This window comes from Hipposideros armiger, unplaced genomic scaffold (genome assembly GCF_001890085.2).
Source record: "Hipposideros armiger isolate ML-2016 unplaced genomic scaffold, ASM189008v1 scaffold_682, whole genome shotgun sequence".
In the NCBI taxonomy this organism is placed as follows: Eukaryota; Metazoa; Chordata; class Mammalia; order Chiroptera; family Hipposideridae; genus Hipposideros; species Hipposideros armiger.
In genome coordinates, this window is record NW_017732032.1 from 538,483 (window position 1) to 565,702 (window position 27,220).

The 27,220-nt window shown below is 42.6% G+C and overlaps 1 long non-coding RNA gene across 2 annotated transcripts; it reads right to left on the reverse strand.

Annotated features, from left to right (window-relative positions):
• Positions 1-538: 538 nt before the first annotated feature.
• On the reverse strand, positions 539-27,129 carry LOC109372987 (uncharacterized). 2 transcript variants are annotated; one of them, XR_002122138.1, is made up of 4 exons: positions 26,085-27,129; positions 23,719-23,856; positions 3,320-3,433; positions 539-577 (listed from the first exon to the last, which is right to left on the reverse strand). It is a non-coding gene; the product is annotated as an uncharacterized LOC109372987 (long non-coding RNA). The 2 variants fall into 2 exon arrangements; XR_002122139.1 differs by lacking the exon at positions 26,085-27,129 and having other exon boundaries at positions 23,719-24,484.
• Between the last annotated feature and the right edge of the window lie 91 nt (positions 27,130-27,220).

A 27,220-nucleotide genomic window follows, 5' to 3' on the forward strand; every position in this document is an offset into this window, starting at 1 on the left:
AAAGTGCACAATGGAAGTCAGCCAGTTCTCCATGACCAAAAAAGTTCTGTCCAAATCAAGAGTGAAAATGATGTTGCTAATGTTTTTTGATATCAGAGGGATTATTCATTATGAATTTGTACCAACTGGACAAACAGTTAACCAAGCTTACTATTTGGAAGTGCTGAAAAGGCTGCGTGAAAAAGTTTAAAGACAGCGATCTGAACTTTTCACCAACAATTCATGGCTCTTGCATTATGACAATGCACCAGCTCATGTGGCGCTCACTGTCTGTGAGGGAGTTTTTAGCCAGGAAACAAATAACTGTATTGGAACACCCTCCCTACTCACCTGATCTGGCCCCCAATGACTTCTTTCTTGACCCGAAGATAAAGGAAATATTGCAAGGAACACATTTTCATGACATTCAGGACATCAAGTGTAATACGACGACAGCTCTGCTTTGAAGGGTGGACTAGGCGCTGGCATCGGTGCATAGCTTCCCAAGGGGAGTACTTCGAAGGTGACTGTAGTGATATTCAGCAATGAGGTATACAGCACTTTTTCTACGATGAGTTTGCAAACTTAATTGTCCGACCTGGTAATTGGTACAATAAAGGAACTACTAATTAAAGAGTGTCAGCAGTCAGTCAGCTGGGGGGAAGGGGGCGGTAAACATAATTTTCCACAAAGAGATTGTTCAAGCATTTTATCAGGATTGTTGATTACCTCCCAGAAGAGAAAGCCAATTATGTCATATATAAAAATTCTATCTCAGATTAGACTTTCTCTCTCAAGACCTGAAAAAAGAAAGCTTTGGCTAAAAAAAATATATCTATACCTATATACAGAGGGTGCCAAAAAAATGTATACACATTTTTTTCTTTTTTAAATTGGGGAATTGGAGGAGGGGAACAGTGCTGGGGAATCGGGGGAAGGGGAACAGACAAGTTGCTGTCCTTTTGTTCTTCAGTCAAGTTGTGGAGGACATCGCTTCACTGGCCCATGTTGGTATTATCATTGCGCTCTTCCTGGGTGAGGCAGGTCAGTCGCCGGCCATTGGACGGCTGCTCACAGTGGCTCTTGCCAGCTCATGCTGGCTGTCAGCCACACATGGTAGCTTATGACAGCCCACTGCAGCCTACGCCGTCGCCGGCGACTCATGGCAGCCCAGCTCCAGGTTGAGCTGTTGGTCAGCATCTTAGCTGTAGAGGGCAGTGTCACTGGCCCTCATATGTGGGATCTGAACCGGTGCCCTCTGGCGTCCGAAGCCAGTTCTTAACCATTGCACCACTTGGCCGGCCCGCCAAGCCAACTCTTAACCAATGCGCCACTCGGCTGGCCCGAATGTATACACATTTTAAGAAAGGAAAAAACTGTATTAAAATTGTAATACATAATATATACCAATAACAAAAGATGAATACCAGTCATGCGTATTTTTGGCACCCCCAGTAGATATAGATATAGATATAGATATAGATGATATAGATAGGTAAAAATGGAAACTTACTTAATCGAGGTGACAAAACTGCTTTATCTGAGCATCAGAAGTAGAAGATAATATTTCATGTTCATTTGAATCGGAAAATGAAGTCCGATTTTCTCTGAAGATTTCCATTTCCTTTCTTTGAGCTCTTGGCTTAAATGTCACTTCCTCAGGGAAGCCCTCCCAGACCATCCACCCACCTATTATACATTCCACTAACACTTCCCTCACTGTACTCTTCCCAGTTTGATTTACTGTTTAGTTGTGAAACATTTTGACTAAGATCTGTCTCTCCCATTAGAGCACAAACACCATGAGGGCAGGAATCATGTCAGTTTTAGGTTCACCATTGTTTCATGAGCAGGGAGAGCACTAACATTTTACACATTTATTTAAAAGGTAGTTTGATTTGGGTGATTGGTTTGATAGTGAGCGCTGGCTTTGCTATTAGGTTATAGAGCAGGCACTTTCCATTAATTGAATGAGCTAAATGAGCTATGCCAAGATTTTGAAGCATCAAGAACAGATTTAAAGTATGTGCATAATGTACAGTACACCAGAAATCACATTCTTTGCAGCTATTTTAGCCTATGATTTTACAAATATGTCAATTTGGAAATATAAAAATTAAAAAATTTAAAAGACAAAATAAAATGTGTGAGGGGGGTACATAGTTGTTCAAAATTTCCTGAGGGCATACTTGAGCAAAAATGTTTGAATGAAACTGAAACAGTACAATCCCTATATTAATGTAGGACTTGCGCTTCCACTGTTCCTGGGTGGGCGTTCAGTCATCATCTGCTTGAACACATTTGGTGATGGGGAAATTCCTACCTACATGGTAACTCGAATCATTGTGGGGAAGCTCCATTTATGAAAAAGTTCAGCTAGCTTTGAGTCCAAAGCTATCTCTTTGTTGTTCCCATTCACCCACTTGTGGCCTTAATTCTGCCACTGGGACTGGAATAGCCCTTCATCCACTGAGCAGGCTTTTGATGATTCCAAGATAGACATGTCAGATAGTCAGTCCTTCAATCATTCCTTATTAAATATAATTTATTGGCACCGCACCATCCTTCTTTGAAGATCCCTGTTCCCCTTCACCTAATTAACTCCTACTCTTCCTCAGCAATCAGCGTAAATGTCACTTCCAGCACCTCCAGGCAATGTGCCCATTTTCTACACAGGGAAAGGGGGAAGGCAAGGGTAAACTACAGAGCCCGTCCTCATATAGCTTGGCCTTTAAAAAAAAATTCTGAAGAAAACCATCGCCAAGTGCTTCTACCTACACTTCATTGGCCAGGATGTGTCACATGGCAATCCTTAGTGGTAAGGGAGGCTGGGAATTCTAGTATTTCGCTTTCCAGTTACTTTCATAGAGAAAGTCATAAGTCCAAGGTGAGCACAGTGATAAAGCATCTATTGCAGGAATTATAAGCCATAATTAAAAAGTAATTTGAAGATTGTAAACAAAACAATCCACCAACCAAGTAATTAACAACAAAACAAACCTTTGACACTATGTAAAGTGTGTAAAGCTATGCAACTTTCTGACTGGATTACTACAAAACTATAAACAGTTCACCAAAAAATGCAGACTCTCAAAAAATAAAAAGTAATACATATGGCCTGACATTGCTTTGTTCTTAAATTTTTACAATGACTTCTCTTTCCATTTCCAACACCAACTACCCTATGCTAAAATGTTAAATGGCTATGACTTGTGTTTTCTAATCAGCATGTCAGTCACAATTCTTAAAGTACATGTTTAATTGTGGATCACACCATGACATACCTCTGTCTATAAAGTAATTTGATTTTTTAAGGCAACTTAATTTTAAAAATACTTACATGCAAATGTTCGGTTGAGTACGCTTAAGATCATTTTCTTCTGGTGAATCAGCATGATTTCTACATCAAACTAGGTACTTTGTCTGCTTTGTGGAACATTGGCAGTTTCATTTCCTGTTAAGGAAACAGCAGGATTTTTAGAACTTAGATAAACCTTTGCCTTTACTATTTGATTACTGAAAACAGAGAAAAACATAAAACACACTTTTAAATATTTAGTGAATAGTATATCAAATATGTCTTCAGCATTATCGAAAAGTTTAGAAGGGGATTATTTGTTGTGAATGAAACATTTATCTTTTAATATGAGTATTTAGATGGAAGATTTTTTTTTGAAAAGCTGTTCTGGCTGATGCTGTTGGATTCATGCCTAACATCTTTCTTTTTGAAAAACAGAATCACATCATCATTACAATCTACACATTCCCGCCTGGACTCTTAGAGAGAAGTCTGGGGTGGCCCCAGGGGTAACAGCCCCAATTTTCCCATTATATGCTGCATATCACATCCTAACAACTTTTAGGAAAGTTTTTCATTATTAGTGTTTTGTTTCAGAAAAAAAAGCCCAAAAGAGGATATGGTGAAAAGTCTAAAGGATAAGGGAGATGAGGACAAAGAAAAAGCATTTAAAAATAGAATCACATGACTCCTAAGACGGAAGGGGGAAAGAACAAGGGGCGAAATGGGTGGTGAGAAATCGTACAGAAAATGTGCTGAGCGGCAGGGCAGAGACATGAGCAACGTGTTGAACATTTTTTTGAAGTGTCTGCACTGTACACAGGTCAGTATGACAATGACCTTACTGTAGACAGTGCAGGGAGACTACATGTAGGGTTACTTGGTTTCTGGGTTTTTTTATGGAACAGTCCAGAGTTTCAATTTGCTGTCTGGAAAATAAAAAACTCAGAATTCCAAATCCTGTGACCTGTAGTGCTCACAGTCCTGGCCCAGCCCACTCCCCGTTTCCCCTCTTTTGCTCGTTTGCAGAATTCCCTTTCCACCTACACCGTCCTGGTGTCGTGTTAAGATTATTAATCACAATGCCCTGCCCCTGTCCAACCTCCCTCCACCCTAGGAGTTGGCTCAGGGCTGGGTGCACCAGGGTTTCAGCGCTCCCACTATTTCTAGATAGCTCATAGGCTGGAGGTGGTAGCCTGGGGCTACTGGCTGCTATCTTCCTTGTCTGGAGAGAGCACCGACTGCAAAACACAGCCAAGGCCGGTGAGAATCAGAGCCAAGCACTGAGGTAATGGCACAGTGGTTGGAGATGTTTCTCCTTCCTGGAATTCCCACTCATTCTCCATTCCTTGAACTCCCAGTTCAAACTCTGCCCCAGCCCACAGGGACCAGGCCCCTCTCAAGGTCAAACCTTAGCCCCCAGCTTATAGACTGCCTCATATTACAGAATCTATCACACAGGGGTAGCTCTTCTCCCCACCTAGGTACTAAATGGCTTGGGGTTTTTTTTCTGCCTCCCATCATGTACAGCGCGAGCCTGGCATGTCGTAGGGTTACAGGCAAGACTTGTTAAATTCAATCTTTTTCTTGTCACAGGAAGCATTCTAAAACCAGGATGTTTTTCTAATGAGTGATCATACCAGGTGGCTGCTTAAGAAACTTTGTGCATAATTTACATATCTCCTTTCATCTGCCTCACCAACTTGTGAGGTGGATGTTCAAGTTTATGGCCTTGGAATTTTGAACTGGGTTATAAATTACAAGGAAGGCAAGTATCTCTGACTCCAAATTCTGCATCAGGAAACAAACAGACCATAACACCTCCTCTTCACCCCCTCCGGCCAACCAACAAGCAAATTTGTACCATATTGTTATTCCCAGTATCTCACGGGTAAAGGGTGTTCAAGGTCAAGGCCTCACACACTGAATAAACTGGAACCAATTATGCAGCTGAGTTTCACCGAATACATTCCCTAAGCAACAAAATATGTGATTCAACATAGAAAAAACCCACTCACACAGATAACACATTTTCTGAAAGACTTTGGCCAACCTTGATAACTGCTTCTGCAGGAGAGGCCTCCATTTGGGAAACAGAGGGAGGGAGGACAAGCTAAGTTGTTGCTCTAGGACCTTCCAGAACCGCAGCTGTGACCCTCAACAAGAAAGCTGACCTGGGCTTTTCATTTGCTTTGACTTCATTTATGTGTTTAATTCCAAAGCTGCAAATAACAGGAAATGAACCACAAAGTTAACATCAAAGGTGGAAGGAGACTAGGAGGCCGACTGAGAAAAAGAATTAAAAGGGGAAACATTCCAGTAAGAGTGAGTCACAAGCATTCCATGCTCACTAGAATCACAAGAAGCAAATTGTGTGGGAACCCGCAGTGGATACTCCAAGTAAGAGAGAGAGAGACCTACAGCTCTTTGAAAAGTGTAACATGCCCCACAAATGTGAGAAATAGCACATAAGCCATAGTTAGGGCAAATATTCATAAGATGGAAAAATAATTTTTAATGGAAACTAGTCTCAGGGCATACTGGTTCACAGTACATACATTTGATCCATCTGTTCCTTCTTGTAGAGAGAATAATCCTTGAGGGATACTTTCTCTTCTATTTATCAGACTATAAATGTCACAGATTATGTGGAACTTTAACTTTCAAATGAAAGTTTGTGTCATTTTTTAATAAAAATGCTAAGCGAGATAAGTCAGACAGGAAAGGAGAAGAACCATATGATTTCACTCATATGTAGGACGTAAAACAGAAAGCAACAAATGAACAAAGAAAACAAACCCACAGACACAGACAACAGCTTAGTGGTTACCAGAGGGAAATGGGGGAGGGGGGTAGTAGAAGAGGGAAAAGGGGGTCAGATATATGGTGATGGAAGGAGAACCGACTCTGGGTGGTGAGCACACAATGGGATATATAGATGATGTATTACAGAATTGTACACTTGAAACCTATATAATGTTATTAACCAATGTCACCCCAATAAACTTCATTTAAAAAAACAGTAAGTTTACAAATGATGCTGCTGGAGGGAAAGTTGTAGCACTGTGCTCTTTCTCTTTGGCACAGTGGGGAGTTTTACAAAAACTCCCCAATGATGTCGGAGTCCCCCTAGGACAAAAAAAAAGTCCAAAATCAGACTGTTTAAGACATGGGGCCGTGTGTGTGTGTGTGTGTGTGTGTGTGTGTGTGTGTGTGTGTTGACAACAGAGTAATCTGATGTCAAGGTGTAGCATGACAGTGCTTGACATCACACTTATTGCTAGCACTGTCTATCCAAAAGCTCATGGAACTTTAACCATAAAAATATGTACATGTATGTAATAGTGCATATGCAGGGGCTTTGGTTTCTGCCTAGTTTGAATTCACCTGCCTAACAATTAAAGAGAGCTAGGAGAGAAAAAAGTGATCTCTAACTCTTCTTTATGTCTGAGAACTCATTGTAGTAAAGGAAAATGAGGTTTACTGTGAAGAGGACCAAAATAGTATAAAGAAGTGAAAATCAGATTGAAAATTTTCCAGTCTGATCTCAAAATGAAAGGCTCACTGCTGTGACTTTGCTATAACTTCATTTTGATAATCTCAATTCAATATAAATTCTGCTCCACACTTTTTTTCTATGTCTGCCAAAGACATTGGTGTTTCCTTGATATACATGTCTGGATCTGCAGAGATTAAGACTTACATATCTGTGTGTTAAAACTGAAAGAGGAAGAGTGTGAAGGTTCCTCAAAAAGTTAAAGACAGAACCATCACACGATCCAGCCGTCCCGCTTCTGAGTATTTATCCAAAAAAAATTGAAAGCAGGGTCTCAAAGAGATATCTGCACTCCCATGTTCCCAGCAGCGTTATTCACAATAGCCAAGCGGTAAAAGCAACTCAAATGTCCATCATGGATGAATGGATAAACAAAATGTGGTATATACATACAATGGAATATTATTCTGACTTAAAAAGGAAGGAAATCCTGTCACTTGCTACAATGTAGATGAACTTCGAGGGTATTATGCTAAGTGAAATAGGCCAGTCACGAAATACAAATGCTGTATGATTTCATTTACATGAGGTATCTAAAGCAGTCAAATTTATAGAAACAGAAAGTAGAATAGTGGTTTCCAGGGCTAGGGGAGGGGGAAATACGGACCTAGTGTTTAATGGGTATAGAGTCTTAGTTTTGCAAGATGAAAAAGTTCTGTATCTCTTTTACATCGATGTGAATATATTTAATAGTACTGAACTGTACACTTAAAAGTGGTACATTAAGATAGTATTTTTATGCTATGTTTTTACCAAAATTTTAAAAAATATTGGTTTCAAACATCAGAAATGTTCAAGAACACTTTGAAATGCTATTTGATCACCCATCCAGTCTCTGGGGAGGCTGAAGATCCAAACCCACCTCTAAAAACAAGAGAGCCTGGGAATCAGGAAATTGGGTGTTCTCTTGAAGTTTGGGAGTTTTGAGGGTTCCTTTGACAGGGAAGCATACAGTAATAAATCTCAGGTTTGTAAATATCATTCAAAAAGAACAAGAAAAAACTGGGCTGGCCGAGTGGCGCATTGGTTAAGAGTTGGCTTGGGACGCCAGCTCTGAGCAGCAGGGCCCCGGTTCGGATCCCACATATGAGGGTCAGTGATGCTGCGCCCTCTACAGCTAAGATGATGAACAACAGCTTGGCCTGGAGCTGGGCTGCCGTGAGTCACCGGCGACGGTGTAGGCTGCAGCCCCTGCTGCAGTGGGCTGCCGTAAGCTACCGTGAGTGGCTGGCAGCCAGCGTGAGCTGCCAAGAGCCGCTGTGAGCGGCCGTCCAGTGGCCGGCGAGCGACTGCGTCACCCAGGAACAGCGCAATGATCATAATACCAACATGGGCCAGTGAAGCGACGTCCTCCACAACTAGACTGAGGAATAAAAGGACAGCAACTTGTCTGTTCCCCTTCCCCGATTCCCCAACGCTGTTCCCCTCCCCCAATTCTCCAATAAAAACTTAAAAAAAAAGAACAAGAAAAAACTAAGGAAATCTGAGCTACAGGAAGTCAAAGGGTTTAGAGAGCAGGTGCACTCCATTCTAAATTAGGACAGGAACAGTCATGCATAATTGTGGACTCAGGAACAATGAAAGGCAGAGGACTCAACAGTACTCCTAAAAGATATTCCATTGTAATGTAAGTATTTTGATCTAAATGTGAGTCTGTTTTCATTGTATTTGAAAAAAAAGGTCTGTCCAAATACCATCTGATCTCACTTATATGTGAAATCTAAAGAACTAAATGAACAAACAAAATAGAAATAGACTCATAGATACAGAGAACAAACTGATGATTGCCACATGGGAGAGGGTTAGAGGGCTGGGTGAAAAGATAAAGGAATTAAGAAGTACAAATTGGTAGTTACAAAATAGTCACGGGGATGTAAAGTACAGCACAGGGAATATAGTCAATAATACTGTAATGGCTATGCCTGATGCCAAGTGGGTACTAGACTTATTGGGAGATCACTTCATAAGTTATATAAACGTCTAACCACTGTGCTGTACACCTGAAACTAATATAAAATAATACTGAATATCTATTGTAATTGAAAAATAAAAATAAATAAATGTTTAAGTCTCTCTTTGGTGGGAACTAAAATCGAAATCTGATTCATGTTGAATGTTTTTTTCTCAAAACTTACACAAAGGGAAGTAATAATGCCAACTGTGAGAACTGAAGTGGAAATCAGATCTCAGACCAACCATAATCACCAATGTGGACAATAGACAATAACTGTGACTCTAATGAAATTCATTTCTCAGCTGAAGGCACAGGGCCGATGTTTCTCTTGCTCTATTCTTAGTACTAAGTCTAACTTTTTCCCTTTCAGGGAAACAGCTCTCTTCAGTTGGAAACAATAGATATTCACACTGCATTCCATATTTTCTGGGTTCTCAGTGTTGCCTAAAATGTCATGACCTCCTCTCTTCCTCCACAAGATATGACTGCGATTTCCCCTTCTGCGGGGGGGTCACAGCTGTTCTCATAACATGAGTGTGCAGAGCTGGGGGAAGCAGCACAAACCTGGGCAGCAGGAGCAGTGATGATAAAGTGGGGGAAGGCTCAAAAGCCATGTCCTATTCCTCTCTTCATCTCCAGTGCTACGCCTGCCATTGCCTGGCAGTCAGTAAATGTCTGCTGAATGAATAGGACAAACAAATTGGGTATCGTTATACACATCAAAAGGAGCTAAAAGTTTTCAAGTACAAGTGGTTGCATTAGGACTGCTCAATAAATGCTAAAGACGTGTGTGGTGGAATGAACTGGATTTCCTAGTGACTATGCTATGGTCTTTCCGGCTGGTGTGGGGCAAGGTATAGCTGCCTACCTAATATCTACTCTCCAATTCTCTTTCAAATGAAAAGAATCCCAGCATCTTACTTGGCATATTGCTTCCAGGATAAAAGACTACCTTTGTCAGACTCCACTGCAGCTAGGTTACATAATAGTCAACAAGTTGAAGTAATGGGTGGAAGTTTTGAGACGTCTTGGAAGGAAGGTGGCATGTGCTCCTTCCTCTCTTCTTCCATTCTGTTGCATGGAACTATGATGTAATGGCTGGAGTTCCAGCATTCATATGAGACCATAAGGATGAGGACAATGTCCTGAGGATGGCAGAGTAGAAAGCTACAGAGCCTGGGTCCCTTATGACCATGGTGCTATCACATCAGCCCTAGACTGCTTACTTCTAAACTTCTTTGAGAAATAAACTTCTGACTTTTAACCACTAGTTTTAGGGTCTCTTAATCACAACTGAACCCAATCCTAACTGATACAGCTGTAGGCTCAGAAAATACAGAGTTAGGGGAGGTCACACAACCTACATTCTTTCTCCCTTTCCTCTCCTCAAGACATCAAGCTCAGTCTATGGAGGGTACCCATCCTCTACTTCACAAAAGAATCCCAGCATAGATGTTTTCATGATATACTCCTGTGTAACCGCAAAGGCAGTAGTTTCACTTGACTGGCTCCTGCCTCCTCTCCCCTGCTCCTAGAAGCCAGTGCAGTGCCATGATGCTTACCCAAGCCTCCCCTTGCCCTATCTGCCTCCCTCACTCCTCACCTCTTCTAGGCCTGCCTTCTCCATACAGCAAAGTTATCCAACACCCCCTTGCAATCTGATTAAACTGATTCACAATAAGAGAATGAATGACTAATACAGCAGTCCCACCTTATCTGTGGGGAATATGTTCCAAGACCCCCAGTGTATGCCTCAAATCATGGACAGTCCTAAACCCTATTACACTGTTTCTTCCTATACATGCATACCTATGATAAAGTTTTAATTTAGAAATTAGGTACAGTAAGAGATTATCAACAACTAATAATAAAATAGAACAATTTTAATAATCTATTGTAATAAAGGTTATGTGCACATGGTCTGTCTCTCAAAATATCTTATGCTGTACTCATCCTCCTTCTTGTGATGATGTGAGATGACACAATGCCTACATAATAAGATGAAGTGAGGTGAATGACGTAGGCAGTGTGACATAGCGTTAGGCTACTAATGACCTTCTGACAATGTATCAGAAGAGTCATCTGCCTTGGGTAATTCTGGCTCATTTAAGTCATGACAAGGCTGATGGTTGGATGTCAGGAACAGACGATGTTGATGGTTGGGGATCTTTGCAAGTTGAAGGGTTTTTTTTCCCGAACCTTTTGGAATAACATTATAATCACATGTTGTCTTTCTTTTTAACTCATTCAAGTGTTCCTTCATGGGCTGTAATCCTTTGGTGATCATATGGGTGACTTGAATGCTGAGTTTCATCTGAGGATCGTATTCCATAATTTCTGAATAAATAAGGGTGACTTGAACACAAGCACTGCGATACCACAACAGGCCATCTAATAACCGAGACGGCTACCTTGGTACTCATGGGCAAGGGGCATACACAGTGTGGAGACGCCAGATAAAGGGATGATTCACGTGTTGGGTGGGACAGAACAGATGGCATGAGATGTCATCTCACTATTCAGAATGGAGTGCAACTTCAAACTTACGAATTGTTGATTTCCAGAACTTTTCTTTTTTTTTAATGTAGATTTTTTATTTTATTTTTTTAAACTGGGGAATTGGAGGAGGGGAACAATGTTGGGGAATTGGGGGAAGGGAACAGTGTTGGGGAATTGGGGAAAGGGGACCAGCCAAGTTGTTGTCCTTCAATTTTAGTTGTGGAGGGCGCACCTAGCTCAGCTCCAAGTCCAGTTGTGCTGCTCAGTTCAAGATGCTGTGTTCAATTAATTGTGGGTGGGTGTAGCCACCATCCCATGCGGGAGTTGAACCAGCAGCTGCATTAAGAGCACACGCTCTATCCACTGAGCTATCCGGGCGGCAGCTCAGCTCAAAGTGCTGAGTTCAGTCTTAGTAGCGGGCAGGCATAGCCCACCATCTCAAACAGGCAGTCTGGTTGTTAGGAGCACGTGCTCTCACCAGCTGACTCATCCTGCCACCTGTTGGCAGCTCAGTTTGGGTACAGCTCACTGGCCCATGTGGGAATCGAACCGGCGACACAGCTGCTTAGAACTTGCACTCTTGAGCAAGCTCTTAATCAACTGAGCCACTCGGCTGGCCCCAGAACTTCTCATTTAATATTTTTGGACCATTGTTGACTGCGGATAACTGAAACCACAGAAAGAAACACCATAGATAAGGAGGGACTGCTGCTGTCTTAATTTGGGGAGAAGGGTAGGAAAGCACACATTGTATGAGTGTATAATTCAGAATGCATTTGTTAACAGGTGGAGGACAGTGAGAGTGGAACATGGTTATGAAACAACTTGCCCAGGTCACACAGTAAGGCACACACCTGGGACATGAATCTACTAGACCTTCTAGCTCCTGGTTCAGCATTCTTTCCTTCAAGCCAAGGGGTCAGGCACCTTGTACACTCCACATTAGAATGGGTGTCACCAAGTCCAAGGTCATCACGAAGTGTGTGGAGGGCGAGATGCACACCTTATGAGCCCTGCCAAGTTGGAAATCTGTTGGCAGAGCCCAAGCCCCAGGAAACCACAGGAGCCAGAAGCACATGGGGAGGATCACAGGCTGAACTTTTGACCCAAAGGCTCTGAGCAGCACATGATGAGACAGTGAAGCAGCTCACATTGTGTGCACATGACTTCTCTTGTGTGGCTCTTTCGCAGAAGGCTTTCCAAGGAAGAGATGAAACTGTCCAGAAGGCAACTCTACCACTTCTTCCAGGGCTGAGTTTTTGGGATGTGTCCCATATCTTCTTGGTGAGATTCAAATATAACAGGTTATACAGAAATCTATTTACTGTGGTAAAATTTACATAAAATGTACCATTTGAACAATTTTTAAGCACACAACTGTCATTCAATACATTCACATTGTTGTGCAACCATCACCACCATCCATCCACAGGCCTTTTCGTCTTCCCAAACTGAAAGCCTCTCCTCATTATACACTAATTCCCCATCCCCCCTCTCTCACCGTTGGCAACCAATCTTCTACTTTCCACCTCTATGAATCTGACTACTCCCGGTACCTCATATAAGTGGGATCATCAAGTATCTGTCCTTTTGTGGCTGGCTTCTTTCAATTAGTGTAGTGTCTTTAAGATTCATTCATGTTGTAGCCTGTGTCAGAACCTCATTCGTGTTTTAAGGCTGAATAACGTTCCACTGTGTGGATGTATATAGGAATTGTTTTTAAAGAAACAATACATGCATACACACCCATGTACATATATTCATAAACAAAGCTACTGAAGATAGCTGATACTGTACAAGGGGTTTGAATTTTGAGTCTACAGTTCTTGCAGTGAGTACATAAGGAGCTGTTAGCTTTGCCACAGATCAGGTGCCAGTGAGGAGGGAAGATACAATGTGGGCCCATCCTCTAAGACAGCTCACAGTTCACCTGGGAAGCAGACACAAGTAGCTTTAACAATAATATAATGAACATTATGTCAAAACAGAGGCAAAACAGCATACTTCTCCCTAGGAGGCAACAGAATGATTACACAAAGGTGGACCTTTGGCTAGGCCTTTATAAATGACGAAGATGGGGGTATCTGTTGGTTGTCAATTCCATCATGGCATAGCAGGGACAGGTTGTTGCTGTTCCTCTATGTCTCAAGCTGGAAAACTTGAAGGCTGGCTCAGTCACATGTCCGACAGTTGATGCTGGCTGTCTGCTCAGGTAGTAGCTGGAACTGTCGGTGAGGTGTCCTCACAGCATGGTGACTGGGTTCTGAGGGTGAGCATAGGTGGAAGCCACATCACCTTTTATGACCCAACCTCAGAAGTCAAGCAGTGTCACTTTTGCTGCCTTTAATTCAATAGGAAGAAGTCACTAAAGTCAATTCATATTCAAAGGGAGGGGAATTAGTCTCCACCTTTTGGTGGGAGGGATGGTCAGGTTCTACAAGAACATGTAGAACCAGAAATATTGCTGTGGCCAAATCTAATCATAGCAGGTTTGGTGGTACGTGCCCAAGGCTGAAACAACCTTGGCATGGGGGCCTCCTTTGGGGCAATGGCTGAATCCATGAGTACCAATCAGCTATAGGAGTATAAAGAGTAGTAATCTTGGACCACCACTCCAACCATTGCAATGACTAATTTCAGTAGTGACCAGGTGGTAATGACCACGTGTGTGTCTTTCACTTGGACTGACCAATTAAGACCTTGTAAACCCCTGGGGTTCTTGCATACAATTTCGTTGGGGGGCTGTGTGTGTGAGAGGGAGAAAGAGAAAGAGAGAGACAGGGAGGGAAGGAAGAGAGAGAAGGAGAAAGAAAGAATTACTGGACTGCCTACTAATTTGGGTATATGGGTGTTTGAGCAATTCATTCGATTACAGGGAAGTGACACTTGTACCTCCAAGCTGGTCATACCTGCTACAACTTTCATATGCTAATTTGTGGGCCTCCCTGGCCCTCCCCACCCCCATTAAAAGCTCTTTTGAGTACAGAACTCATCTTATCTGATCTCCCCAAAGGACTTAATTGTGCTGGCCTTTGGAATCATATAACCTTTGATTAAATCTCAATTCTACCACTTCCTGGTTGTGTGGCCTTAGATGTGTTATTTGATTGTGCCAAACCTGAGTGCCCTGATCTCAGAACTATTAAAAGAATTAAATGAGACTATCTTGCCCTGCACCTAAAAGGCACTCACTAAATGTTAGTTGCTTTCTTTCCCACTCTAAAATGTTGAGTAGCCAGGTACTCTTGGACTCCCCCACCCCGCCCTTCTCCATTTAGCTTTTTTTTTTAATTTTAGGGGAGAGCACTAACACAGTCCCCCACAACACAAATTACGCAGTCGAGTTTCCCACCTTTGGGGAAATCGCAGGGGTCAGCACATCCGGAGTGCAATGGATAAGCCTCACCCTGGGAAAACCACCTTCGTGATCATGGTATCTCCCCTGCCAGGTAAGTATCCATTTAGCTTTTTTATTTTCCATGATCCTACCTCATCCCCACTCCTCTGATAGCAAATGCTACAGAGACTTCCCCTGAGCACTGCAGGTTCGCTTCCCCCAGGGGACTCCCCCATAAGTTTCACTCCTCCCCTGTTCCCACCTTGGTAGGAGGAGCTGGGGAGGCAGGGAGGGGCCAGGGGCTTCAAGACTAAGAGAGAAAGAGATGCTGGCATGACCTGGACTGGTGACCTCGATGGCAGGGCTGAAACTCTCACAGGTGGAGGGTGGAGGCCGAGTCACTAGAGTAAGTTAAATCCTTTTCATTCATTGATGAAACAAATATGGATTGCATCTCACTAGCTCCCAAACACTATACAAGAAGTTGAGTATACAACAAGGAGGAACGAGGTCCCTAATCTTTTCAGATTTTGGAATTTATATTAGTCGTTAGTATGTTGTACACAGGGGAAGGTTGGGGGGAGAAGATGATATAAAAGACAGACAAAATATAATATAGTAATAGTGCAACAAGAAAAATAAAACTACCTTATGTGGGCTGATAAGAACCCACCCATCCAAAGATCAATTTAGGTCAAGATCTGGATGATAAGGAGCTCGCCTTGCAAAGATCCAAGGCAAGGTTGCTCACCCCCAGCATTACAGATATTTGGGGCCGGATCATTGTTGTGGGGCTGTCCTATGTGTGCACTGGAGGATGTTTAGCAACATCCCTGGTCTCTGCCCACAAGATGCCAGTAGCACCCACCCTCCCAAGTTGAGACGACCAAAAATGTCTCCAGACATTGTCAAGTGTCATCTGGGGGTCTGAATCATCTGATTGAGAACCACTGGGCTAACGCAAGGGCATTCCTGGCAGAAGGAACGGGGCCTCCAGCCTGACTGGCCTCACCAGTTTCAGCTGTCCCTCCTTCTGGGTGAATCTTGTCAGCTGAGACAAGTGGCAGTCGATCTTAGAAAGGAAAGGGGTAAACCAGGAAGTGGGAATACTTCCTGGTTCAATGCTTCAGCTTTGAGCTGCTCTGCTTCCCCACTCGAAGCGTGACATGGGGGCCAGAGTCTCAGAATACAGCACAGCGGGCACCACAGGTCTGGGCTCTGTGTCACTTCCCTGAAGAAGATGCCTCTGGTGTCCACCAAACTCAGAAAAAGGCCATGCAGCCACATTTCTATCATTTAAGACCAGATTTTTAGTTGCCTTTAGCAGTTGTCTTAGTTAATTAGGAAAAAATAAATGTGAACAATTCTACCTCAATATTTTATCCTGCAAACTCACCATCTCTAAATCTCACCAGCTTAATAGAAATAGGTTAATGAAATTAAATAAGACACAAAAAAAAACAATGGAGTCAATGTCACTTGAACTCCCTAAGTACATTTTGATTGCATTTTGAGAAGTCCTTCATTCTCCTTTCAGAGACTGTATACAACACTGTATAGGACAGAACAGGGTACGAGGGCAGAGTTCAGATAACAGGGGTGCTACTCAGGCAATGCAGGACAGTCTTTTTTTTTCATTTTTTTAAATTGTGATTAGAAAAAATACGTAAGGGCCGGCCGAGTGATGCGCTGGTTAAGAGTTGGCTTGGGACGCCAGCTCTGAGCAGCAGGGCCCTGGTGTGGATCCCACATGAGGGCCAGTGATGCTGCACCCTCTACAACTAAGATGGTGAACAACAGCTCAACTTGGAGCTGGGCTGCCATGAATCTCCGGCGATGGCATAGGCTCCAGCCCCTGCTGCAGTGGGGCTGCTATGAGCTACCTACCGTGAGTGGCTGGCAGCCAGCGTGAGCGGCCGGCAGCTGGCATGAGCTGCCGTGAACAGCCATCCAATGGCTGGTGAGTGGCTCCCTCACCTGGGAAGAGGACAATGATAATACCAACATGGGCCAGTGAAACAACGTCCTCCACAACTAGACTGAAGAACAAAAGGACAGCAACTTGTCTGTTCCCCTTCCCTGATTCCCCAGTGCTGTTCCCCTCCCCCAATTCCCCAATAAAATCTTAAAAAAAAATACATAACATAGGGCCAGCCAAGTGGCTCAGTTGGTTAAGAGCGCGAGCTCTGAGCAACAGGGTCACCAGTTCGATTCCCACATGGGCCAGTGAGCTGCACCTGAGCTGAGTTGCCACTGTTGGCAGGATGGCTCAGCTGGTGAGAGCACATGCTCCTAACAACAAGACTGCCTGTACAATGGTGGGCTATGCCCACCCGCAACTAAGATTGAACACAGCACCTTGAGCTGAGCTGCCCTGAGCTGCCAACGGGGTGCCAGACGGCTCAGTGGTTAGAGCATGCGCTCTTAGCAACAAGGTTTCCGGTTCAACTCCTGCAAGGGATGGTGGGCTATGCCTCCTCCCCACCCCCGCAACTAAGATTGAACACAGCACCTTGAGCTGAGCGGCCACGAGCTGCTGACAGATGGCCAGTTGGTGACTGGACTTGAAGCTGAGCTAGCTGCGCCCTCCACAACTAAGATTGAAGGACAACAACTTGGCTGTTCTCTTTCCCCAATTTCCCAATAAAACTTAAAATATATAACATAAAAGTTACCATTTTAACTATTCCCAAGTACACAGTTCAAAGGTGCTAAGTGTATTTACACTGTTATGCAACACATCTCCAGAACTTCTTCATTGTGCAAATCTGAAACTATACCCACCTCCCTCTCCACCCAGATCCTGGCAACCACCATTCTTTCTGTTTCTATGAATTTGACTACTTTAGATACCTCGCATCAGAGGAATCACACAGTATTTATTTATCCTTTTGTGACTGCTTATTTCATTGTAGCATGTGACAAGATTTCTTTTTAAAATTTTTGTTTGTTTTGGATTTCCTTCATTCTTAAGGCTGAGTAATAGTCCGCTGTACGGCTATATCACATTTTATTTATCCATTCATCCCTTGATAAACATTTGGGTTGCTTCTACCTCCTGGCTATTGTGAATAGTGCTGTTATGGACACAGGTTTGCAAACATGATATAATTCACAAACCACACAATTCACCCATTTAAAGTGTAAAATTCAACAGTTTTCCGTATATTCACAGAATCATGCAACCATCACAATTTTAGCACATTTTCATCTCCCCAAAAAGAAACCCGTCAGCAGTCACTCCCCCTCCCATGCCCTGACCCGTCATGGTCAGTGTTGTGTCTCGAGTTGGCTAGACTACAGTTCCCAGGTGCTCAAACACTAACCTAGGTACAGCTGGGAAGGTTATTTTGAGATACGATTAAAGTTCGTAATCAAGTGACTTTAATAAGTGGGTCTGATTCCATCAGGCAACAGGCCTAAGATCAGAATTGAAGTTTCCTCAAAGAAGCAATTCCACTTGCAGACGGCTTCAGCTCACACCTGAGAGTTCTGGCCTGCTCTTCCTGACAGCCTGCCCTATGGATCTTGGACTTGCCTAGCTAACCCTTCTACAAACACCTAAGCCAATTCCTGGAAATAAAATAAAACTATCCAGGGCTGGCCGAGTGGCTCATTGGTAAGAGCTGGCTTGGGAGCGTGAGCCCTGAGTAGCAGGGCCACCAGTTCGAATCCCACAATGGGCCAGTGACACTGCGCCCTCTATAGCTAAGATGGTGAACAACAGCTCAACCTGGAGCTGGTTTGCCATGAGTCGCCAGCAATGGCATAGGCTGCAGTGGGGCTGGCCGGCAGCTGGCGTGAGCTGTCGTGAGCCGCCGTGAGCTGCCGTCCAATGGCCAGTGAGTGACTGCCTCACCCGGGAAGAGTACAATGATAATACCAACATGGGCCAGTGAAGCGACATCCTCCACAACTAGACTGGAGAACAAAAGGACAACAACTTGTCTGTTCCCCTTCCCGATTCCCCAACACTGTCCCCTCCCCAATTTCCCAATAAAATCTTTAAAAACAAAAATAAACCTGTCCATATATATATCTCCTACTTCTCCTGTTTCTAGATGAACCCTGATTGATACACTCCACTCCACTCTAACCCTCCAGAGTCTTAAGTGACCACTAATTGACTTTCTATCTCTATGGATTTGCCTATTCTGGACATTTTAAATAAATGGAATCATACACTATGTGGTCTTACAATGCAGTACGTGACTGGCTTCTTTCACTTAGTATAATGTTTTCAAGTGTCATCAGTTTGGCAAGTATCAGTACTTCATTCCTTCTTTTGGCTGAATAACATTCCAGTGTATAAAAATACATTGTCTAGGGCCGGCCGAGTGGCGCGATGGTTAAGAACTGGCTTGGGATGCCAGAGGGCCCCGGTTCGGATCCCACATATGAGGGCCAGTGACACTGCCCTCTACAGCTAAGATGCTGAACAACAGCTCAACCTGGAGCTGGGCTGCCATGAGTCGCCGGCGATGGTGTAGGCTGCAGCCCGTGGCAGTGGGTTGCCATGGGCTACCGTGTGTAGCCAGCAGCCAGCGTGAGCGGCCGTCCAGAAGCCGGCAACTGATCTGCCTCGCCCGGGAAGAGCGTAATGATGGTGCCAACTTGGGCCAGTGAAGCAACGTCCCCCACAACTAGAATGAAGAACAAAACGACAGCAACTTGTCTGCTCCCCTTCCCCCAATTCCCCAGCACTGTTTCCATCCCCCCAATTCCCCAATAAAAAAAATCTAAAAAAAAATACATTGTCTATCCATTCATCTGTTCATGGACATTTAGTTGTTTCTTTTGTTTGGCTGTTATGAACAATTATGCAATGGACATTTGTGTACAAGTTTTTGTGCAGACCATGTTTTCATTTCTCTTGGGTCTATACCTAGGATTGGAATTTCTGGGTCACATCATAACTCTATGCTTAACAAATCTGAGGAACTGCAGGACTGTTTTCTCCACGTCCACTTCAAAATTTGTTACTGTTTGTCTTTTTTATTATAGCCATCCTAGTAGGTGTGAAGTGGTATCTCATTGTGGTTTTCATTTGCATTGCCCTAATGACTAATGATGTTGAACATCTTTTTCATGTGTTTATCGGCCATTTGTATAAGTTGGAAAACATTTTTGGAAAAAAGGTCTGTTCAAATCCTTTGCCCAGTTTTAATTGGCTTACTTGTCTTCTTATTGTTGAGCTGTAAAACGTCAGGGTACAGTCTCTTATCAGACGTATGACTTGTAAATATTTCCCATACTCACTGGGTTGTCTTTTAATTTTTTTGATAGCATTGTTTACAGCGCAGAAGTTTTAAATTTTTGAGGTAGCCCAACTTCTCTATTCTATGACTTGTGCTTTTGGTGTTGTATCTAAGAAACCATTGCCCAATCCAAGGTCACGATTCACTTCTTTACCAAGATTGACTCCTATGTTGTCTTCTGAGAGTTCTACATTAGTTTGAGTTGTTATATTTAGGTCTATGGTTTCATACAGTCTTCTAAAAGTCTTAACTATTTGGTAGTGCTTTCCCAGGGACACAGTTATGGCACCATCAAAAAACAAACAATCAGACTATTGTGTTTAAAACAAAATGTGCAATGTGTGCTCTTTAGCTTTCTGATCTAGGCTGAGAACAATATTTGAAATGAGCCAGTGCTCTCTCTGTAGGACAAATAAATGCTTTCATAAGTACGTCACTTTTGAATGGAGTGCAGTTTATGACCTATTTACTTATGAACCAGCCCAAACAGCTTGCCTCCATAGCGTGAGGGAACGAAGAAAGACTCTATTGTGAGAATCAGAAAAAAAAAACCCAGAAACCAATCACTAATTTGGTCTAAACAAGGGAGCTTAGAGTTTTCTGTGGCTTTCAAAAACTACTTTCTCTTTGCTTGAGGAAGATGAATAAAAACTGTTTTTTAATGTCTTGTGACCTGGAAATATTTAATGTAAATATAACAGTCTTTGTGTTTATGTTTTTCCTCTAAAGCTGAGGGGAAGATGGCATAACATAAATAAAACAAATACTGTCTCAACGTGCTATTTTGGGGGGATCCCCAACGTTACCCACACATTTGGCGATTTGCTAAAATGATTCATAGGACTCGGCATATAGTTGTACTCATGGCTTAGGTTTATTACAGCAAAGGGTACATGACAAGACCAGCGAGAGAAAAAACATAAGTGGAGTCTGAAAAAAATCCATGCACAGGCTTTGTAGGCTCTCTCCCTCCCAACTTAGGAGGGGACACATTCACATTATGTTCGTTTCTCCAACAGAAAAACACGCACCCACATGTTTGCAATGCTTCTGCCTAGAGAAGCCCATTAGAGATTCAGCACCCACGGTTTTTACTGGGGGCTGCTCACACAGGCAGCCCCTGCCTAGCAATTACCAAAATGCCGGATTCCCAGGCAGAAATCAGGTATTTGCCGTAAATTACATCATTTGCACAATCTATGTGACCTGCTACGTGAACTCTCTTCTGCAGAGGCCATGGCACTCACTCAAGCTCTAGTTTGAACTTTACTTAAGGAAACATTCAAAGTTGGTGTCTAGTAATCGTCTGAATTTGTCATTATTTCAGTGGGTTGAAGTTTATCCTGTCTATGAATAAAAAATAAGTATATTACAACAGTAAATATTACATGGTGGCATATTTAAGCTGCTAAGAGATTTTTAAAGGACAGTGCCATATCTTACGATGCAAATGAACATTAATTTTAAATTAAACATATCTATTCATCAAAGCAGGGCCTGCAGGATCTCAACCGGTACTACTCTTAGCCAGGTGTTTCAATTCCTATTCATACTGGAAACTAATAAGACATTAAATCTTGTCTATAGGTAATAACATTAAGGAATGAGCTAGAGGAATACAGCAAGGGGGCCCCAAAAGCCCAACCCTGGGCTTACTCTTGCTGGACTTGCTGGGGACAGAAGGCATTCCAAGGTGGAAATAGGGATCACATAAAGAAAGCGTGAGTTAGGTCCCAACTCAGTAAAAGCAACATCATCCATCCAAAGCCAATATCCCCTGTTTGACTAGGCCTGTTTCCTTGGATTACTCTCCTTCCCTCTCTAAAAAAGTTAGCATACACAAAAGACGGAAAACCATTGCCTAAACCAAAACATTATATTCGTGTTTTAGATAAATATCCTTGGGTGCTTCTTTGCACAAGACCAATATTGGAATCACGATCAGATAGTTAATGTATACGCTATGATGCTGCTGCGCTTGTCATTATTCTGATTGTTTTGCGTACTTGCTTTCTCTTCACATCTGAATTGTAAACTATATTCCCCCCACCACCGGCCCCCATGCCCACTATAACAGAATATCTAGACAGTGCATTTAATGGGTGCTTAATAAATCGAAGGGGGAAAAGTCACAGATCGAAGGCCTTTATGAGTACCTAGCCCAACCGCCTCTGTTTTTAAGATTTGGAAGTCAGAAACACAGGGACAGACGCTCTCAGGTTGCTGGCAATCGAACAAATTTGATGCCTATGGGTACCCTCAAAGGCTCGACTGAAACCAAATTGTTATGCAATTTTGAACTTTAAAGAATTCATTCAGCACACATTTTGCAATGTATACATCAGTGCATTAGGTCGACTCCGTGGATATACTAAGAAGAAAGATACTTGCCCTGGCCTCAGGAGACTACAGTCTACTAGTGATCACGTGTCAACTAACAAGGGTAGAACATGCATGAGGCCATAAATCTAGAAAGTGATCCAGGAGTCAGAGAGAAAAAGTTTTCATGTCTCGAAATTCAGTTCTTCAGAAATGTAAGAATCATGGTGAATTCCACAGGCATACAAACAAGGTAGAAAGGTTTTTCAAAGGTGCAAGCTTTTCCTAAATTTCACATTGGCAGAGAAAGGAGTACCAAGAACAGAAGTTGTCCCAAGGGGAAAACAGCAATCACACAAAGAAATCTATTAGTAATAACTTAAGCATCTTTAGGTCAAAGGAAGCACAAAGAGCCAGTAACACAAAGTGTGGAGTGGAAAACAGTGCCACGTTTGCTTGGAGCGATAAAGGGAGGCGCAGAAAGGACACACAATTTATTCCACACCCTCACCAACAGAGACAAGTGGGGTGCGTGAAGCAGGAAGGGCCCTGGGAGCACCATGGCCACTTCTGGTTCTGAAAGGCTTATGTGAGGCTAGCAATGCATTAAGCAGTCTCTGCTTTTCTTCCTGGAAACAACCAGACTTCCAATCCCAGGGAACAGGGCCCCCAAAAGATCACAGCCTCTCTCTTGAGCAACGTTGTAATTGAGGGTTGCCTTCCTGATGGAGGATTCAGAAAATGAATCGGAGGTATGATCTCCCAAATGCCAGAGATACAAAGACACACCATAACCTAAAACTTGAAAAAAATTCGGAGAAATGTATCATATTGCATTCATTAGAGGAGGTGCCCCATTTGACACATGGAACCAAAGTTTACAAAGTAAATGAGACTTTTAAGTTCCTTGCTTTTCTTAGAATTTTTTTTTGGGGGGATTATTGGGGAACACTGTGTATTTCCAGGACCCATCAGCTCCAAGTCAAGTGGTTGTTTCAATCTAGTTGTGGAGGGTGCAGCTCAGTGGCCCATGTGGGGATTGAACCGGCAACCTTGGTGTTATGAGCACTGCACTCTAATCAACTGAGCTAACTGGCTGCCCCAATAATTTGTTTTTAGATGTTTTTGTTATTTTTATTTGTGTCAGTTATACGGGCACAGGATTTCAAGAATCAACCAGTTTCACTAAGTCTGTTGCAAAAAACAGATGATTTATGTTGTCTCCCTGTTCCTATCCACACTTTGTATGCTAACGCCACCTTCAGAATCCCTTTCCTCTTGTCTTCCTGTGGTTTGAGGAAGAATTGATGTCCATATTCTGACACTATCATTACCCAAAGGCCATTTTCTCATAATTTAGAAGAGACATGGAAGATAAATTGCACGGCTAATACTTAAAAGCTGACTACTTTCCCTGTAGTGAATAAAACATTTTAAATCATTCCTCCAACCAGACTCAAATTTGGGGTTACTAGCAAAATCCCAGTACTGTGCCATCTAAGCACTGGAAGGACTCACTGTGTCTTCATTTTTGAGTGTGGGGAGCAGTCTTTGAATCCTGTATTTCTCTCCATGTTTAACTTCTCCTTTTTCTCCCATCTGTCCTGTCCATTCCCAAGAAGGCCAGCACTGAAGGGACAGTCTCCCAAGGTGTACCTGAGAGGAGAGTTTACAGAATGACTCTGTGAATACTGAGTCTGAAGACTATTTCACAGGTTGGAGGCAGACAGGGAGAAGAGTCACTTCCTTCGCTATTCTTTTGCCCTCCAGAGCCACAGCTAAAGGCCAAAAACAAAGCTCTAGAGTTGATGGAGAAGATAAAGACCCTGAAATGTGAAATACCTCGGCTCATTCAGCACTGCTAAGTAAACAAAATGTGAAATAGCCAAACACTTGCCTTAGAAAAGCAAACTTTTTCTCCACCCAGAAATTTCCTTGCTATCATTTCATAAACATAAATAAACTTGAACTTCGGTCATGTCTGGAGTTTGACCTAATTGTACCTTTAGAACTATGTGCTGGCTAATTACTGACTTGAAATTTGAACCTATCAGAAGGGAAACGAAATATCAGACAGGAGGTGTACAGGGTGAAAACCAAAACCTCAAGCCGCTTTCTTTCAACCAGTGGTGAACAAAGCCATTATTCCAAATATTTACCTTTAATTAAAATTAAACCTTGGATGAGAGTTTAGTATATTTGTCATATATTGCTGGTCCCTCTGTGGTTTTTGCATTAGACTGGAAGGTGCACTGAATTAAAAAGTGAAAAGTTTTACACTCGGGGTAAATTATTCAGCTTACATAATAAGCATGAATACTGCTAGTCACAAAGAAATGTTTCTCTAAATATCAAGCCTTCTGCAAAAGACCAGTACAAAGTGCATTCATTAAAATAGGACAATGAGGAGCACAGAATCTATCTCTTCTTGCTGAATTCAAGGATTCTGAATTTTACCTTTAATCAAAGGTAAAAATTTACCTTTAATCAGTAATATTCTCTACATGGCCTAATTTTTTTCATTTATTTTATTTTTATTTTATTATTAGTTTCAGATGTACAAAACAATGCAATAGTTATCCTTTTCACCCCTCACAGAGTGACAACCCCCCATCCCCAATCCACTGCCCCCACTCCCGATATCATGCATATCTATTAAAATTCCATTGACTCCATTCCCACACTATACTCCACATCCCGTGACTATATATATATTAAATTATATTTGACATATAATATTATTCAACGGCAGCTTCAGATGTACAGTGCAGTGGTCAGGCCTCTACACCGTCCATCTACATGGCCTAATTTTAACTGTCACTGATCTGATAGTTAACCACAAGCAAGCCACACTTTCCCATATTTTTAATTTTCTTTAGGCCATTTGCATAGAATGAATGTCATTGATCCATTAGGGAAGTGCTTTGCATTTCATGAGCCATGACTGGGCTGGGGTCCAGCACTGCACTTAGGACAAAATTGTTGACCCAGTGGCCCAGGCACCTGCTACTCACTGCCCGGGTGAGTGGCCCCTCGGCTGGCCTCAATGCTTCTATCTACCACTACCGTTTTGATTCTGTCCCAAGGGGTGACACAGGTGATAAGATTGATAAAGACATTCTTTAGTGCTCCTAGTCCCTTTTTTCCTTCTGAAGCAACTGCTTTTGAATCTTGATTTTTGACAAAAATGACCTTAGGACTCTAACCAACTACCACAGTATCAGAGAACACAGCACACCGCACTTGTCTCTTCAGGGGAGTTGCAATCACTCTGCATGGCAGAGAACATTCCCGCCAAAGTCCCGAAAGTTATTCAAATAGAACTATGCTGATCAGGTTACATAGAAACTGGGCTGAGATTCATAGCTTTATTAGAAGGACAAAAGGTCTTAAGAAACAATAAAAAGTGTAAATGTTAAGTGGAAAGTATTACCTTAGGACAGAGAAAAACAGTACTAGCATACCGAGGTCAGGAATAAGCCAAGGAAGGAAAGACATAATAAAATAACACTTTGAATAGTATAAAGAGCTGTAGAAATGCAAGATATTATGATATGTAAATTGTATATTCCCTAAAGTTTGGGATTCATAGAAGACATGCAAAAAGAGTTAAGTCTAAAAAGATGGCAGCACTGGATACAAACAACCGCAAAAGGAAAAGATCATAGTGTAAAGGGCAACTGAGTTACCCTGGCTGGGAGGTGAGTCCCCTACTGTCCTAAATACAGGCCAGGTGTCACTAGGAGCCGACTCTGTGACTCCCACCCCCACCTCAGCATCCCCCCGGCTAGGAGGAGTTAAGATGTTTAAAGGCAATGTTTCAATATTGGATAAAGGGATAAAAAGGGGAAGTAATAGCTTCTAGTTAGGAGGCATTCAAATACCTTTTGATTAATGATCCCCAGAGCATGCTGTGGTGTGGGTCATATCTTCGTCTTGTCTAGATCAAGCAATTTCAAGAATGAGGAAACTTGTGGAACCTCTACTTGCTTGAGGTGATGTAGGAAGCTAAGCCAATGGGAAAGGCCTGAAATAATAATAGTATATTTATGATGATATTAGAATTTAGGTACAGCTTTAATATATTTAAATGATTGGTACAGTAATGCAAAAGCATTTCAGCATAAAAGGAAATAAGACTTCTGGGTCACTAGTGGGTTTATTCTCGGGACAAATTTGCTTCAGCTCATTAGCCCAGTAACAATGCCGGCACCATTCCTGCCATTTTGAACCTATCAAATGTATTTAACACTAACATGTGCATGTTCCATTTGTGTATTGCTATCTTACCAACTGTTATCAATTTTGGAAGGTCAACAATCAGGAATTAAATTGATGCTCTATTAATACAAAGATGACTTTTAATTTCCAAATCGGACTGAAATTTGGACATTCTCAATTCTCTTTCACATACTATTCTCCCACCATCTCTCCTGGCTGGCTGACAAATCGAAAGGGGCCCCTGCTGTTCCCGGGAATACGGAATTCAATGAGCGGTGTGTGCAGGGACCACAAAGGTGAATACAAGGCCTACATCCAGAGAACCAACACACACAACCACACAGCATTCCTCCACCGGCAGAGGACAGAGCCTCCTTCATTATGCCTCTCCCACTGGCATTCAAGAGCCGGATGCTCTGTACAAGCTGGGAGGCAACCGCACCCAAGGGGGCCCAGTCACCATTTTCTTTTGTATGTCTGCTAATCAGTGTCAGGCAGACTATTACTTACAGGTTTTTTTCCTTGTGCTGCCTATCGAAGCATCGTCTCTCAGTTCCAGAGACACTCTTCTCGACTCAATTCTGTTGTGGGGCACAGACTCTGCAGATTGTCAGCTGATACTGCCCTGAGCAGAGGAAATGGTTTACACACACACGCACACACAGACACACACAATACACTCCACTCACATACACACACACTCAGACATACCACATACATACTACACATGCCCCATACATACTCAGACATACATCACACATACACGACACACATGTACATACATGTACTCAGACACAAA